The sequence below is a fragment of the Bradysia coprophila genome, assembly GCF_014529535.1.
Source record: "Bradysia coprophila strain Holo2 chromosome X unlocalized genomic scaffold, BU_Bcop_v1 contig_12, whole genome shotgun sequence".
In the NCBI taxonomy this organism is placed as follows: domain Eukaryota; kingdom Metazoa; phylum Arthropoda; class Insecta; order Diptera; family Sciaridae; genus Bradysia; species Bradysia coprophila.
Window position 1 is genome coordinate 2,775,484 of NW_023503293.1, and position 17,328 is coordinate 2,792,811.

At 33.5% G+C, this 17,328-nt stretch overlaps 1 protein-coding gene and 2 long non-coding RNA genes across 4 annotated transcripts in view; 2 read left to right on the plus strand and 1 right to left on the minus strand.

Annotated features, from left to right (window-relative positions):
- The window catches only part of LOC119067171 (sodium/calcium exchanger 1), a 96,958-nt gene that overhangs the window by 24,105 nt on the left and 55,525 nt on the right, over positions 1-17,328 (plus strand). The gene's annotated exons all lie outside the window — the stretch shown is intronic.
- On the plus strand, positions 745-14,859 carry LOC119067174. Its single transcript, XR_005085882.1, has 3 exons — positions 745-754; positions 6,791-6,797; positions 14,642-14,859. It is a non-coding gene; the product is annotated as an uncharacterized LOC119067174 (long non-coding RNA).
- On the minus strand, positions 14,009-14,232 carry LOC119067172. Its single transcript, XR_005085881.1, has 2 exons — positions 14,191-14,232; positions 14,009-14,145 (listed from the first exon to the last, which is right to left on the minus strand). It is a non-coding gene; the product is annotated as an uncharacterized LOC119067172 (long non-coding RNA).

Sequence of the window (17,328 nt, forward strand, 5' to 3'; positions counted from 1 at the left end):
AATAGGTTAGGTGTTTATTTTTGTTGCGTATTGTCGGTGTTTGTGTAACGCAAACGCACCAGAGATTCGCTCTACCGTTTCATATTTTAATACACGTTTTGGCCATAGTGATTCAACAAACATGTTGAAAGAAAACATCAATTTAATTAAGAAATTTTGCTCGTGAGAGTAGAATAATGAGTAATCTGCACATTCATCGTTTCTCGTCCGAAGCCTACACATATACACGAAAATTGATTGAAAATGTACATTCAAGTATGTTGCGTTGCATAGAGGTTTTCGTGCTTTTTAAACTATCCTGGCGAGAATCATTGAAGATAGCAAGAATTACGGTAAACGTGAAAATTTGTAATTTTTATATATATTTCTTGGACTGGATACGATCTTTGTGCGTACTGAACGCAGAAAAAAATGAAGGAGGAAGGGAATAATGTTTAATATTAATGCTGGAAAATGAATTTTACCCAACCATCCGCACATGAAATGTCTTATGTGACACGAACCGTAAATGGATTCTCCTATGTATCTGTTCCGGTTATAACCCGGTCTAGCTGGGAGAAGCGTTCACCTCTAATTTCCGAATACTTTATTACATCGGCGTGCACCATTTTAATTAAATTCGACGTTTCCATGAAATTTTCATATCGTCATGAATGCACAATTTAAAGATAATACCCATGTTATTTGGACGGGATGAGTGTGTGCACCGAAATAATTAGATTGTAACTCGTTTAGGTCTTTTAGTGTTTATTCAGTAAAACAAATTATCGATGGATATGATTTACCATAGCATTTGACAGTGCTATGGATTTACGGATTTACTTATGAAACACTGTGTGCTAATAAGATCACTGGGTTACATATTTGAGAAAATAGTGGATTACAGCAGATACCATGTAAATTGCCGATTTCATTAAGCGCAAAGATTGAGGGCCAAAGCGCAGCGAATATGTTGTTTTGATAATTTTGATAATCATTATATTATTCCGAGTAACGCATTGTTTTTTATTGTTAATAGTATATTACTTCCGAGGTTCCAAGTTGTGTATTTGATAAGTGGGGTGTTACAGCCCGACTCGAAGGGGAGGACTGTATTCCCCACTTGTCAAATAACAACTTGGAACCTCGTAAGTACAATGCTTTACGTGATTAGGCAATGTAAATGAAAATGAAACATGCCGTAACACGTAAAATCTTGTACTTCATTTGTTTAAAATTCATTTTGCTATGCAACTAGAGATCATCGATTGTTTTTGTAATCGTTATCGATAACAGATGAATAACTGTTTCTAAAAGGGTATAGCTCAGTTTAAGTGATTTGTAAAATCCTCACAAATAATTTGCATAAACATCTTAACTCAAGATCCTTAAAACATTATTTCTAACAACCGATGTAAGTAAGATACTATTCACAGCAATACATCCTTTTCCAAAAGTGCGAAAAAAGGAAATTAACCTTCGCGGGTAAAGAAATTTTAGGGCTGCCTACAAAATATATTGAGTCTTATCTACTAGAGCCAGCAAGTCAAAATATTTTTTTTTAAATCCTGTTTTTCTCGTTAACTCCAAAAAGAGTCTTCGACTTTGTATTTACGATAAAATTACCTCAATTAACTTGAAAATTTACATTGGAATACAAATCAGTTGATAAACAGCAAACACGTTTTTGAAGTGATTAAATTGTCGACTGTTATCAAAGACGATTCGCCTTAAATATTTTGTCATTCTACTGACCATGTCATTTTCAGCCAAAAAAAATAATTTATGGTGATCGCTGATACGTATATATAATTAACTTATTCATGGGTACTAAACTCTCAATAGAAATACGGTAGCTTTCGTATCTTTTAATTAATCTACTGAATTTTCTTAGAAATTCCAATTATATTACATGCAAAAGGGCAACCATTTCCATTTCTACGACGTAGGTCGTTTTTGCATATTCCACACTGTAATGGTAATAATAAAAGATTTTCTTTAAAAAAAACGTTCCTCAATGTTACAATATTACGGATAAACTAAAGGGACTCGACTCTCACGATTACTCCGTTTCTTGCGAGTCAAATGATTGGAAGAATACTTTAATAGATCGCATACATAGACTAATGTGATTGTATCGCTCGACTTCCCTTAGAGACACAAACTTCCCAATTGGCAAAATAAACTTTTAAAAAAGATCTACATAGAATCATATAAACACCATTGTCGAGTGTTCTTCTGCTCGAAATTATTTGATAATGGTTTTCGACTAATTTCCATGGAGATCTGTAAGTACATTTGTCAGTATTTGTGGATGTAAAACGTTCGATAACAACAACACAATTGAAGGGATTCTGTTGTTGTTATTGAAATTAAGGGGCCAGTATTATAAGCTAAATCGTTAATAGAAAGGGATAAATCGCGGTAAGTGAAAAGAGGACAGGTCCCCTGGCAATTCGCTTCACCTCCACAACACTATAACTTCGAGATTATACCCCTGGTGCTTTTATTATTATTTTTTAAACACACTAAATTGTGGTCGAAACAGATACACTATTCCAATTTCTTCCTACCGACATTATGTAACATTGTCAGAAGATACATCATATCTAGGTAGAAAACATTTCATATAAGTCAATTTAAAATTCATTTATACTGTGTTGTGTACAATATACAGCCACATTTGGCTTCTTGTTGCTTTGTGTCTTCCTAACCATTTCAAGTAAATTACTTTTTTCCCACTTACGTCTCGGTTCAGCGCGACTCTACATGTGTATGTAATATTGTCTACCTATCGTTTGTTAAAATATATGTCATTCAAAGTTCTAAATATTTTTTTTTTTCAGAAGCTCTTAAAGAAAAGTAGACCTTTGTGTATAATCATAGGAAATTGTATTTATTTGGAATAGTATATCTGTTTGCTGTTTATATGAAAACGAGATTTTTTTTTTTTTTTTTCATTGAATGATCAAGTCTTTCAATTTTGCAGTATATCAAACACATAGAGCAAATATTTCTTTTATGATGTGTTTGCTATGCCACGAGTCAAATGTTTTCAGAAAAAAATTCGTCTACAAGCAACAAAAAATTCTCAAAAAGAAAATAAAATTCATTTTGTCAATTTTCAGGGAATAATATGATGAGGAATGGCGTCAAACTTTCCACAAAAAAAAATCATTTTTTACACTCGTATTGGTTTCAATTTCTTTCGAATGTCTTTGATACCATTCTAATCGAACTTTTTTTTAATTAAAATGAAAATTCCGCATAAAGTTCAATTCATTAGGTTATTAGGTTGTTCAGTTTATGTATTCTAGCGAAATTGATTGATTGGTTTGTGTACGTTGATCGATCTATTGTACACATACTGCAAACAATTATTTGAGTATTTTAATTTTATAAAATTAGAATAGAATAAGAAATTTGCTTCTGCATTGATGGAAGGAACACCTGTTCGTCTATAACGTCAGGCGAGCCTTTGTCTCGATTTAATTGGAATGTGAAGAGCTCGTCAGGAATTCAAAAAGTCACCAAAAACAAACATTTATGTAAACGCTCAATATTAACTGTGTTTCTACTAGGTTGTTTGTTTGTTTGTTTGGCAGCTTGTTTATTTCTGGAGATTCACAATATTTCAAAGAATATATCCTTAAACAGCTCATAATTTTTTTTAAATTTAGTTTAATTACACAAATTGAATTTCAATTCTAAATGACATATGGTGGCTTTATAGCAAAATAGGATTCTGCTTCTACATGTTACAAACATTTTTCTTGTTAACAATTCAGCGAGCATCACTCACATTTATTTATGTTTCTTAGACTTTGAAGTACTAGATCTAGCATTCACAGCTAGAAATATGGTCATACACTTAAATCTTTTGAGGATTAACAGTTACCATTACGTTCCCAATTGTATCGAAAGTAATCCCTCCACGACCTAAAATTTTAATCTCAATACAATTTAAGTGGTTTTTGGATAAAGAGTAGGAAAAGAATCGAATCAGATAAACGACTCTATGACTCATGGCTTGCAAGCGAATTGTTTTAGTAAAATTTCACAAAGAGTTTGGATCCAAAGACTTAATTTCTCACCAATGAATATGAATCTACACACAGCACGATTCAATTGTTGAAAACAAACCAACATTCAAACAGGGGTCATTCATAAAATACATGTCACTCAATGAAGTGGGGAGGTGGTTACAAGCTCATCTTAAAGTCTAATTTTTTTTAAGTTTTCCTACATTTTTGTTGGACAGAGAGGAGCGGTCTGAAAAATGTGGATTTTATCGTGGTTACAAGCTCATCTTAAGGCCAGGTTATGGTCCGATATAGCGCACATATGTCAGGACGCATAACCTGGCCTTAAAGTCTAATTTTTTTTAAGTTTTCCTACATTTTTGTTGGACAGAGAGGAGCGGTCTGAAAAATGTGGAAATAACTTTATGAACTATCCCTCATATGTTCGTTGCGAGATCAATTCTCCTTTCTGAATAAATGTAAAAAGTTTTTCACATTAGCTTTGTTATGGCGTTATTTGCAAAAGCAATACGTTAATCACTACAGTGTTTCATTCAGCCTTCTTCGCCCGAGTCGAATACCGTTGTCAGATAAAATTTAACCACTTCGAAAAGTTACAGATAACGATTTTTTATATTTCTTTTCGCCTCGTGAACTTCCTGAGCACAATTTCCTCAAAGAAAATAAAAATAATTTACTCCTATTGAATTTTTGGTTGACTTTCTCATATTTTTAAGTAACATAAATTCTACGGAACATGGCAAAATCCACATACACTCAACCTTACGACTTTGTATGTCCGGATGTTGCTGCATATATAATATATCCCATTTTTGGTTGATATATTCAAGATTTGAATAAATATGAAGCGACAACACATCGAAGCTCATTGTATCCACAAATTTCACATTGTCGAAATGTTTTGTATCAGCTGCGGATGTACCTATTTATATGTAACGCAAATTTGCTTTCGAAATGTTAGTATAATTCAATTATAAGAAACAAAAAATGACTTTACTATCTAGACATGGACGTTACAAGTAACCTTTTTCAAATTTACATTCAAACAAAAGGAAACAATGCCGAAGTCTTGCATTTGACCATTGTTAGTTCTTGGATGGAGATACTAGTGGACTGTGTAACTTTTAACACTCAGTATAGTTTATAGTATAGCTTACAGTTACCCGACAAATCTTTAACTTTAAGCTTTAACTTTGCACAAAAAAGAAACACAAAGAGAAAATATCGTTGACATTACATTCCCCAGTAAATGTGTATACATAGACCTAGTGGAAAAATTCGGTCATGCGTAACAATATTACATTAGTAGTGCAGAAACGTTTGTCGTTCGATAATGTTAAAAGTTACTATACACACCGCTGATAACTTCTTTCAAAAACAAATGGTAAACTGTAATAGTTTTGCTTGTGTGTGAATGAATATTTTATCTAATCCTGGCTATAATTTGTCCGTAACAGCGATACAAGTTTTGATATTTATTATTAATTTGTTATGATAGCTGGCAATAGGAGAGGGACATTTTCTTAGATAAATATCAGTTGTCAGCTACTAATAACAATAAAGGAAGAAAGTAATAACTCCGCTGTTTGTAAAAGGAAGTGTCATCTTCGTTGTGTGGTAATGTACACGAACTGAAAGGGATATAAATGACTGTGACACTTTAGAAATGGCTTTCTCATAGTGTGTCTGAGCAGAGTTTCCTGTTAGGTGATTTCAGTTGTAATGAAATTGAATGTTGCGTATCTGTTGCGATTTTTGCACTTAGATCTAAGGGATTTTTTTTTAAATATTTACACAAGCGAGGGAGAAACACATCGTACAATAGTCTATGGTCTACAAAAATACTAGAATCTTTATAGTAGTATGTTGCAGTAAGACGAGCCCACCTCGAAATTTTTACTTTGCCTATTCGGAACAGACTTCTTTTCGTCCGGTCGAGTCATAATTTCAGCACTCCTTAATACAATTTTTTTTTTGAAGAAAGTGCCGTATGTAGTATATCTTACTCACTACACTCGTCATTACCTAGAACGAAAGGACAAACCATTATATTCCATCTGTTTATTTTTTGTGTGACCGCAGTTCGTTCTGCAAACGTAACACTTTCCAGAACGACCAATTTCAACGCAATGACTTAATGTATTAACTTCAACGAAATAAAGAAAGTCATCTACTTTATCCATTTAGTTATACCATGTTCACGTAAGAAAACACATCACCATCAACCATGATCTGATGGTGTTGAAATTTTAATTTGTTTTAGTTATAGCCGGGATTCACGTTCAACAATTACGTGCCCTTGTCTGCACATTCTTCGAAAAGAAAGTCGTAAATCACACACAAACTCCTATCGTGTGTGTGTAACAATAAACGCAAAGGAATTCCAATATTTCTCATAATAAAATTACGTAAAATGAACTGACGGCAGCAGGAAATTTTAAGGATTTTTTCCGCTCTATTAGTGTCGATGAGCAGCAATCAATATTGAAGACGCGAAAAGCAGTACGACACACAATAGACGGGGTTAAGTTGATGTATGTATGCAAATAGAAAGCTCTTGAAACATTTTTCACTTAAATGACTTTTGCATCGTTTTATTTTATTTGAACCAAACGATCATCAGAGTTATAAAATTGAATTTTGATGAACCATCGACATTCGATCATTTATTTTCTCATGTTCGGTTTATTGGTCGCATATTTTTTTAACGTTTATTATACCACATGAATTTTATGCCTTTCATATCTAAACATAAAATATTGAAAAAGCTTTCCGGTTTCATAGTTAACGATCAAAATTTACATTCAAAGTCAAAAGCGTAATGGTCTTCTCGCACGCTATTTCGATTGAGGGTTTTTTTGTTGTTGTAGGCTGTGCGCTCTCATTACAACCATTCATCATTATGAAAAATAATAAAAGAAGTAAATAAATTGCATCGAATTTATGCATTTTTAAATTTTTATTAAACAATCATGTGTTGATTTAATTTCGAAAAACTAAAATAATTAAAAAAAGAACGTGGGGAATAAGTGGTAAATCCAAATAATTAAACGGATGTGTGTATGCGTGCGGGTAATAATATGAGTGGATTTTTTTTACCACAATATTTGTCGATAATGAGTAAGTTACTGTACTTGCTGTGCGCGTTGAGTTGAGAATGGTGTAAATCGAACTTACAAACTTTTACTAAACTAGTGCAGAATCGAAGTCTCTGTATCAAAATGATATACACCATGCAGTGTTGATCCTTTCAGCACTGTCCCGAAGATTGCAAGTAGTATGTGCTCTAACATTCTACCTCTGGCAACTGCAATTAGAAAACTTTGGCGGGGACATGTCATCATCTTTTCGTGTTACTATTGAATACTTATTGATTGTTTTTTCGAACTAGTACATCAATAGTACATTTTGCTCGACATTTTGTTACGAGTGATGAAAAGTTGAATTTTTCGGATCCGCCTCGTTAGGATGCGTACCAAAAAATTCAGCCTTTATCCCGAGTCACAAAAGACGTTAAAATAAATGAAAGTACTTTGGCCGCAAATACCTCTCTCTGAGAAGTACAGAAACATTGAACTTTTCGATCGAAATCAGTCGAATTTCAGTCTTTAAGCGCAAAAAAACTTTTACACTCGACAAACCATGAAAACACCTTGAATATCACGCGTCAAAAGTTAACGGAAACCACACTTTTTTAGTTCTCTCTCAGCAGACCTTGCAAACAGGTCTAGGGATTCAGACTATGTTTTGCTTAATGGTGGAGTTTGTTTATGTTATTAGTCAAAGAGAGAAATTTGATACGAAGGCGGAGCTTACTCTCCGTATCAACGAGTAGTGTGATGCACATCGAACGATCGACTCGTTCGTCTTTGTATCGCGTATTTTCGGTTTCGTCTTCTATACATTTAAGTTTAACCTTGAGCGATGTGTAACAATGTGATAAAAATGCTTTGTATTTGGTTTTGTTGTTTGTGTATTTCATGGTGTGACGAGTGTAAAATTTTGTGCATCACTGGATTGAAACCACTCAATCACAGTATGTGTGTGAATTCGTATCCCACGCGACTTCGTCGTCTCGACGACACATACATACTCATGCAAAAATTATTCTCTCGGTATACGAATTCACACGTATACTGTAACTGTAATTTCGTGGTTTCAATCCAAGTGATGCAAATAACTATTTCGCACCACTGCATTAAAAACATTTTTTTTTTTCTCTAGCCTTGAAATAAACAGTAGGTATGATGGGAGAAAAAGTACAACGAGACAGTGAAATTTACTTGAAAATAGCAATATATATGGTCTGTATCTATCGTCGCTGCTTCTTACTACTAGTGACCATAGTGAACTGAAACTTGAAAAGTATATGTCGTTTCCTGAAAAAACGACAATGGGTTCTCTTTAGGGCTCTTCCTTTCATTTTTAAATATGCAGAGTATATCGAGTATATCGAGTATATCGCGTATATTCTGAGTATATCCAGTATATCGAGTATATCTTCGTATATTATAATCTTCGTATTAAAGTCTTATCGTTCAGCCGATATTGGTCCGATTGAAAAACTAATTACCTTGCCAGACTCCTGAGATCACAAGCTACATACTGGTATTTTGTTTGATCGAAATCCATCGTGTAAAAAATTTCATTTTTCTGAATGTGGCGGTTGTCAAACTCATGCGACTTATACTCGATATACGGAATATACGAAGATATACTCGATACACTTAGCATATTTAAAAATGAAAGGGCTAATTTGAAAAAAGCTACTTGCCACAATATGCCGTATTTCGTTTGTTGATTGTCAACTATTTATGAACGCAAGGGGGAACACCAACAACAAATGAAAATAGAAATACTTACGATAATGTTCAAATATGTACAAATGACGTGCGAATGGACTGTACCTTGATAGATTTAACACGGTTATTTTCCTCTCGTTTTAAAGTAAATTTAGAAACTACTTCGTTCCACTGTAATCTCTCCAGAAAAGTTTATCAGAAGCAGGTTGAAAGCGGTGATGAAGTGTAGCATTAGCCTTAAAATTTTCTTTCAATAACTCATACTTGCAATCTTACACCTTGTGTCTACAAAATAGCAATTGCGACAGGACCTATTGACAATTTTTTGTTTGTAAAATTGCAATTTTGTGGTATACAAACACCCAATTAGTGTCCGTCTTCACTGACGTCAAAAGAATGTTTTAACTACCTTTTCCACGTCCCCCAGAAGCAGCTAAATCGCTAAATTTTAATAAATTTCATTACGTTCGGATTCGCTTACCCAACGCCCTACTTGCAGGTAATGGTGCACTTAGTTTAGCAATATTGAAATTTACTGTTAAGCTTAATAGAAATGCACTGCACCAAAGAAAAAAATTATGTAAAATATTTGCATGTTAGATGCAATTTCTAAAATGGCAAAAGGCCGTTAAAAGAGCATTTTTATTGGTTTATTTCGTATGCAAATGATAAGTTATAACTAAATATGTATTCCACAACCTACACCGGTGTTTAAAAAAACCACTCAATCCGAAAAAATGAATTTATCCCGATTGTTGCATAACTTAAAAAAAAGTTTTAAGAGCTTGTGCATAATGAGCAGGTTTATAGACCGAGACACCGTGACCGTGAGTGCATGCACATGAAAACTTATGCCATTGCCATATTTTTACTACCCATTACAGAAAAAAAGACGGAGTCGCACATTGTGGAAAATTCAAATTAATTTATCAATGAAGACCTACCCTAATAAGCGCTCCGCAACGAAAAAAGTGAGGAACAGGCGCTCGGTCTATTAAGTCAATAAATGAAATTCTATATAATTTACATAAGCAATGAAATTACTCTTTTTTATAATAATGTTTTACTTGTTGTGGTCTAGCAATTCCATACAAAATTTAGCACTTCAATTTTTCTACTCATCATCCTTATGACGTATGAATGATAATGAATTTAACTACTTGTGAAGATCTCATAAATGCTATGCTATGCAATTAATGCTATGAAATTATGCCAGAATATGAATTCAAATTTAATTTTCGGTTGAGATATTATGCCACAAATATAATTTCGAATGTAGCTCGCCGATGGTTTTTATGGGAATTCCATGTATCTCCAGAGAAATTTAATGATTTTTTGAATCAGACACATTTCGGATAAATGTGGCAGAGGCCATTGTAATTGTTAAATTTGAAATCAATTGAAGCAATTAACAATTAAAACTCCAAAATTTACAGTCCAACAAAGCGTATGTATTGATTTAAAAAAATCACGTCTGGCATACAGTGAACGACATCTCAAATGTCTCACTGTCATTTTTTTCAGAGAATGTCATTGTGAATTTGCAATGACACAATAAAATTCTCAGAAAAATTTGACAGTGAGACATTTGAGATATCGTTCACTGTAAGCAAAATATATTGAGAAATTGTCAAAATGTGATCGGTATCTTCCTGGAATGATTGTCTGGAAATGACCATGATTCCTATGGTTTAAAACGTTGATCGAAAAACAATTATTTGGGTGTTGCAGTGCATTGTCTCAGCATTCATCTCCATTGGGATTGTCTTAATCCCATTGCAGTGACAACAAGCTTTGAGAAATTAAACCTTAACTAAATTTCTAGCCCCAAAAAATATCTAAATTAAAATCTGTTCAAAATTTATGATTTGTCATTTTTGAATGACAATATAGCGAATCCTTTTGCACATTCTTGGAAAGTAACAAGCATTGAAGTTGTATAAATAATCTAATCTAATAGAATTTTAATGAGTAAGGAGAATACATTAAACACAACGACGTACATAAAGTAGATTCTGTCCATGTGTGAATGTGCAGCATTGAAACCGTATTGTTCATATTATTATAAGTTAAATGTTGTTGTATAATGGAGTTTGATGGCATATAAAATTTAGCCGACGAGAAGCATTTTGTTGTTCAATATAATAGGATTACAACCCGTAACATGCATATATGTAGATTAGAATTGTAGGTTACCTACATACATAATAGCTACCTGCTCTTCTGTTGCTTTGTTCCTCAATTTAAATTAAAAAAACAAAAGAAATTTTTTTTTAAAGAACTCTTTTTTATTGATTTAGCTGACCGAATGGATTGTTCTTTAATGAACTCATTTGAGTTGGTCAGATGACCTAGTTAATGTCAATTTGATTTTTCAAATTTTCAATTTTTTTTTCTATATAAGTGAAAGCGTGAACATGTCATTCACGTTGTAAGTGTGTTCAAAATTAAAACTAAAAAAAGATGAAGCCAACGCTTCACAAAGCCCTTATTCCAGTTGAATTGAAAAGCTGGCACACAAATACCACTTGTATCATAAGAAAATTTCTTAATCCAAAGACAAGGTACATACGGTGCCTTAAGTGAGTATGTGCTTGTGAGGTAAATCAGCTACAAGAGGTTTTAAGAGTTAATTCGCAAAAAAGTTGACCAATTCGTATGAAGATGTTTAGGAGTTCTCCGATTTCAAGTACTAGTTAGGTCCTTTTTTCGTAGCAGTCAGGTTCGTTGAAAAAAAAATCAGAGCCCTTCGCAAGAAGATGTAGATCTCATTGAAACGATTGGTTCTCGTGACTAAAAAGTTTTCAATTTTTATAACTAAACATTTGCGTAAAGCTTCGTTGAAAATATTTTTTTACGGAATGGCTCAGTAGACATGTACTTCAACCAAAATGATCCAGGAAAATTCCACATGGTATTTTTCTAGCGATTATATCACATTGGTAACGTCCTAAAGTTCACTAAAGCCTCATAATGTAGAGAGTCGCAGTATTTTTGGTTATTGCAACGAGGTACACACTGAATACAGGCCTGGCCTGGCTACCCATAAGCCCTTCGGGCTTTGGCTGACGAAAATGCACTCAAATGCATTTCGTTCATAAAATGAAAATCCAAAAACCCTTTCCATCATGCTCGTATGACGAGTTCGAGCCAGACTGAATGCATTTGCATATATTATGAATATTATTATATATCGAGACGTCGTTCGGAGACACTGATGGTCCAGACTGAGATTTCTACTGGCAGAAAACGGCTGTTAGTGAGGTCTCTAAAAGACTGTGTGGGACTCATGTTGTTATATGTCTTACTGTAATTGATAAAGTGACTAAAATAGTCTTACCTAAGTTTTAATAACCACAGTAACAATAGGGTTACAGCTTACAAACTTTTGTCTGACTACTGCATTGTACGCCTTGTTCCAATGATCAATAAAAAAAAGATAACTACCGCAATATCAGCGAATTTTTGAACAATTCAAATGACAAGTTAAAAATAGAATGAAACAAAAAGAATAATCACAAAAAGTAGAATCAATTTTTTGATGAATTCTATGGCGACATGGCTTCTTTGAACCAGCGACAATCGTTATATAATGTTGAACGAAATCCACTGAATCAGCTTAAAAACTCTATTCAAATGATATATCATTTTCTGTACGAGAATTTAATATTCGCCCATAAATAAGGTATAAGTAATTTAATATGACTCATGACACAGGGACTTAATGTACACTCGGATTGGGCAATATGCAATAAATAAAATGTTTTAATATGGCGCCAGTACTATACATATGTGTTGCAGTATATATAACACGTACATCCAATGAGCAATATTGACTTAGTAATTTCTCTTCCCTTATCACAGTGCGACAATATTTTTCCTTTTCTTTTTCATCTAAACAATTTGTATAATGACATTATAAAGTTGTTAACTGCAATTTAATTCAATGTAGTCCTCATATCGACGCCTAGTAATCATGCCAAATAGTTTTCAACTTACCCATCCGTGCTGTTCTCTTGTTATGTTACACATTTTATGTGAAAGATAATAGCCTCCCCAGTCGTTATGCATACAAACAAAATGTTTATTTACATTCGAGCTAGGGTTTTCGTTTAAACGATTTTCTAAATAAAAATTTAGCGATGTTTTCTGTCATGCCATGATATTCTTTAAATGAGGCATGTTCGTTCATGTGACCCAATGAAAAACGTGGAATGTCTGAGAATATTACGAAAATATCATTTGAAAATGTCGCTAACGGGGAAATTCTCTAGATAATATCCGACTTATACGAAATGATAATGTTAATAAAATGGATTTAATTTTCGGAAAAAGTTCCATTAATACACAGAATTGACTGCCATGCGATAACGGTATCAATAGCTCTTGTATTTACCATAATTCTATTCGCATACATCAAACGTGACTTACACTTCCGTTTAAAAATAAAAACACTGTCGACAGTAATACATGTTTTACAGGTTTTTTCGTAGGTTAATGGTAGTTCGTAGTCTCGTACGAAGTGGCGGCTTATAGGTTCAATGTGTCGTTTATAACTAATGGAATTTGAATCAGATATCTAAGTGGTTCGTTGGTTCACAATAAGAATTGACTTTTTTTTTGTATACGTTGTCAATATATATGGGGTAGTACGGGGCTATTCGCAGCAATTTTCTGCGATAATCACTGATTTCAATATAGATTTCAACATAGGTTGATATGCGTTGAAAATGTCAAGCACACTAAATCGAAGCCATTGGTGTTTGAGTAATATAAATTCCGAAAGTGACACAACATGATTCATTTTATCCAAAATAATCGCTAGGAGCTAGTTCTATGATACTGCAAATTGATACGACGAATTACCACGCTTAAGTCTTAGCAACAGAATTTCAGATGTTTGAAATGTGATATTAATCGAGTACTAGAAACATCTGGTAAATGTGCTACACGAATAACTTTAGCATGGAAGCAACAAGTAGAGAATACTTATTTAATTAAATCTTTGACATTTTCTCCCTAGTCGCCACGTGAAAACCCACACTGTGTAGAATATCTACTCGCCCTAATAACGTGAACTTATTTGAAGAAATAAGTTATTTTCATCCTGGAGTACCAAAAACGTCACATTCACTCACCAAATTTAGTACTCAATTTTCATTCCCGCTTATGTCATTTTCGATCCGATCCTATGTTTATTATTTCCCAGATGTGTCAAGTCGTTGTATGCACGCGAATATAATTTTTTAGTGTTTTGTGACAATGCATTCATAAGGATTGCTTTCGGCATTCATACGGACTGCTTTCGGCATTCATACGGACTGCTTTCAGCATTCATACGGACTGCTTTCGGCATTCATACGGACTGCTTTCAGCATTCATACGGATTGTTTATTTTTCGACATTTGTGAGAATGCATGCATACGGAGCGGCATTTATACTTGGTTTTGTACTGCTACAATGTGTTGTTCAGTTTTGTTCGGAATGTGACTTTGGTACTCCAGGATGATACCACCTGGGTCGAAAACACAACGTTTCCTTGGTATGTAACATACTATTTCCCACGAATAGCTCTCGCGGTATGCACATAACATTCCCGACCAGGACTTTTTACTCAGAATTTTAATTCTGAAATTATGAAATTTTTTAAGAATTTTGGGAATTTTTAAGAATTAATTCTGAATAATAAGCCCTGTTCCGGACTCGGAGGTTAAAAATATTCCAAATGTCCCGAGATCTGTAAGTTGCGTGTCGATCGGACCTTAGAGTAATTATATAATTACTCTTAGGATCGGACATTTAGCAACTCAAAATAAGAAGAATAATTTATTTTAACAATAAATGTGCTGCCCAATTAAATTAGGTTGCTTTACTACACAGCATATCGATCGATCAAAAGATATTATAATTACTAACAATATGTTGAATTTAGAGTTTTAGTTTGAAATTAATTATAAATGTGATAATGTATGATGTGGATTGTTGCACTTAAAATTTCTTCTGTCATTGACTTTAATTTAGATTTGTTTAGCCTAAAATGGTCGAAAATTTTTAAAACGCTCTCGCCAAATGTTCCTCTACTTCCGAACCATAATCCTTTTACTGTCCAGTCACTGTAGTTGTATGTGTTTTTGTACTTTTCTTTGTAAAATGGAATACATCCTTCATATATCGAACGTTTTTCGTTGACAATTTTCATATCTTGTTCATGATCGTTCACCTCATAACGGATCGTCGAGTCGATAATATACGCTTTCTTCAACTTTGTATCAAAAGCCACAATGTCGCTGAATCTCGACCGTCCTTCGGAATCGATTGCATATACCTCTTCGAAACATTTTAATTCTTTTTCTTCCAAAAGACCCTTAAGCTGATGTTTCATCTTGTGATGCCGGGCGGTGATTATTTGTTATAGTGTTGAAACAACATGCTAAAAGTTAAAGACCGAATTTAACACGTTCACCTCCTTTACATTGCAGCTTTCCAATAACCTCAACGTTGTTTTTTTAATCTCGATAAATGCAAAGTTTTTTTCACTTATCCGAGTTGGACCATGAAACGTAAAACTAAAAGAAAATTACAGTTTTCACGAAAATGTAATTTTTCACAAAGATCAATTTACCTTTTCATAGGTTTTTTTTTCTTCTTCAGCCACTGTCTACAGCACACCATATTATATGTATAAAGACAAGAGCCGAATTTGTGTTTTTTCCCATCAAAAGTTTCAAATCTGCATTTTCAGTTCTGCGGCATGTTTTAGTGTAGTTTCTGCACCCCAACTTCGTAGCTTTATCTGTGGCTGATATACATAATATGGCATGTTACAGGGCGTACTCTGTACCATTTTATCTGAAATATTCCTGAAAACTTTGTGCCACTTGCTGCTGTTATTTAAATATATTTATAGTTTTTCTATATCATTGTGTACGTGTTGTATAGTTTGATAGTATTACATGCATACATACATGCATAACTCGAGGTTGTTTCAATTTATATGCAATATATTATAAGCTCTGCAAAAGAACATTTTTCCCTACTTTTCATATAATATTCTCGGCAGTGTAATCTATGTATATTTTAGAGCTTAAGCCATGTTATACCATATGTTAACGAAAATTGTGTTTAGGAGTATGGGGAAAATGAAACACATAACTGCTTTCTCGGAAGGTGTTAGATATTTATATCTTATAAACTCCACTCTATTGCTAGAACATAATTTTTCACATTTGCTTTCACGCCAAGATTCACATTGCTCACACACAAAAAAAATAATTTAAAAGTGGATGGTACTTTTCATAGTACAGCGAGGCAATCGTCTATAAAGTTCGCTTGTTTAGTTATTGCTTAAGTTCAACATTTTTCTATTAAAATTTACGTAAAGAAATTGAATTGTTCTTACTGCTTATGCTGAGAATTTTTCCATTAACTAAAATACGTTCATCGTAAGCATCTTATCTTGTAGACGGAGTCTGCAGCAAAAACAAATTAAGGAGTGTTTGTAGGATGAGTCTGTTTCCATCGTTTGACTGAAATTCATCAACGCTTTGTAGCTCTACACATGTTGCGAACAGTTGATACAAAAAAACAACATTTCTTATACAATGGTAATTGCCACGGATTTTGAACTGCTAGAAAATAACAACATAAATTAAGAAAATTGGTTAAAACGCTCAATATTGACGTTGTGCTTCGACTGCTGCAAAGAATAACACTCTAGTGGTTTGCGAGTTCAGTGTTAACTTTAATGTGGGGACAACATTTAGCGTAAATGATATTCTTCTCGATCCAAATCACGTAATACCCGTAGGCAACTAATTTAAATTATTCCGCTTTAGAATATTTTTTGGGCGTATTATGTATTAGGGTGTGTCGATTTTTGCAGTTATGCCTAACCCATTGCTGCCGTAAATCACTTTTGCCCAGAGCTTTTCATATTTTTCTAATTTGGGAAAAATTAGGAAAATTCGGGAAAAAATTTAGTTTTTCTTGAAATAGTCCCTGTCAACTGGTGACTGTTATTCTAATTAAATCAAGCTTTCATACAATGGAACCAGCTAAAAATCTTCACAAATTCTTTCAAAAAGTTTTCATTCTGTATGGAACCAACAGACCCCGTAGATGGCGCATTGAATTAAACTTTAACGAGATGATCTGTATATTACATATCTGCCAGTGTCCCATTATGCAAGCTATAAATATTCGAAATTTTTGAGAGGAACTGGCGGTGCAAGTTTATTTTTCAATGACAAACTTTTTATTGATTAATAGTTGAGCCGTTGTAAACGAAGCCATGATTATTTGTGGTAAGTAGAATTTCGAAACGACACACCCTAATGTATAATGTTTCCACGTCCTAGACTTTCTAAAACCGTACGATAAATTACTAACAGATAAGTATCCTTGTCCAACAAAAAATAAAAATCTAAATGAAAAATTTGCGTCTTTTATCATTTGCAATATGTGAATTGTATAAATATGGGTGTAGGCGATGGGGATATATAAAA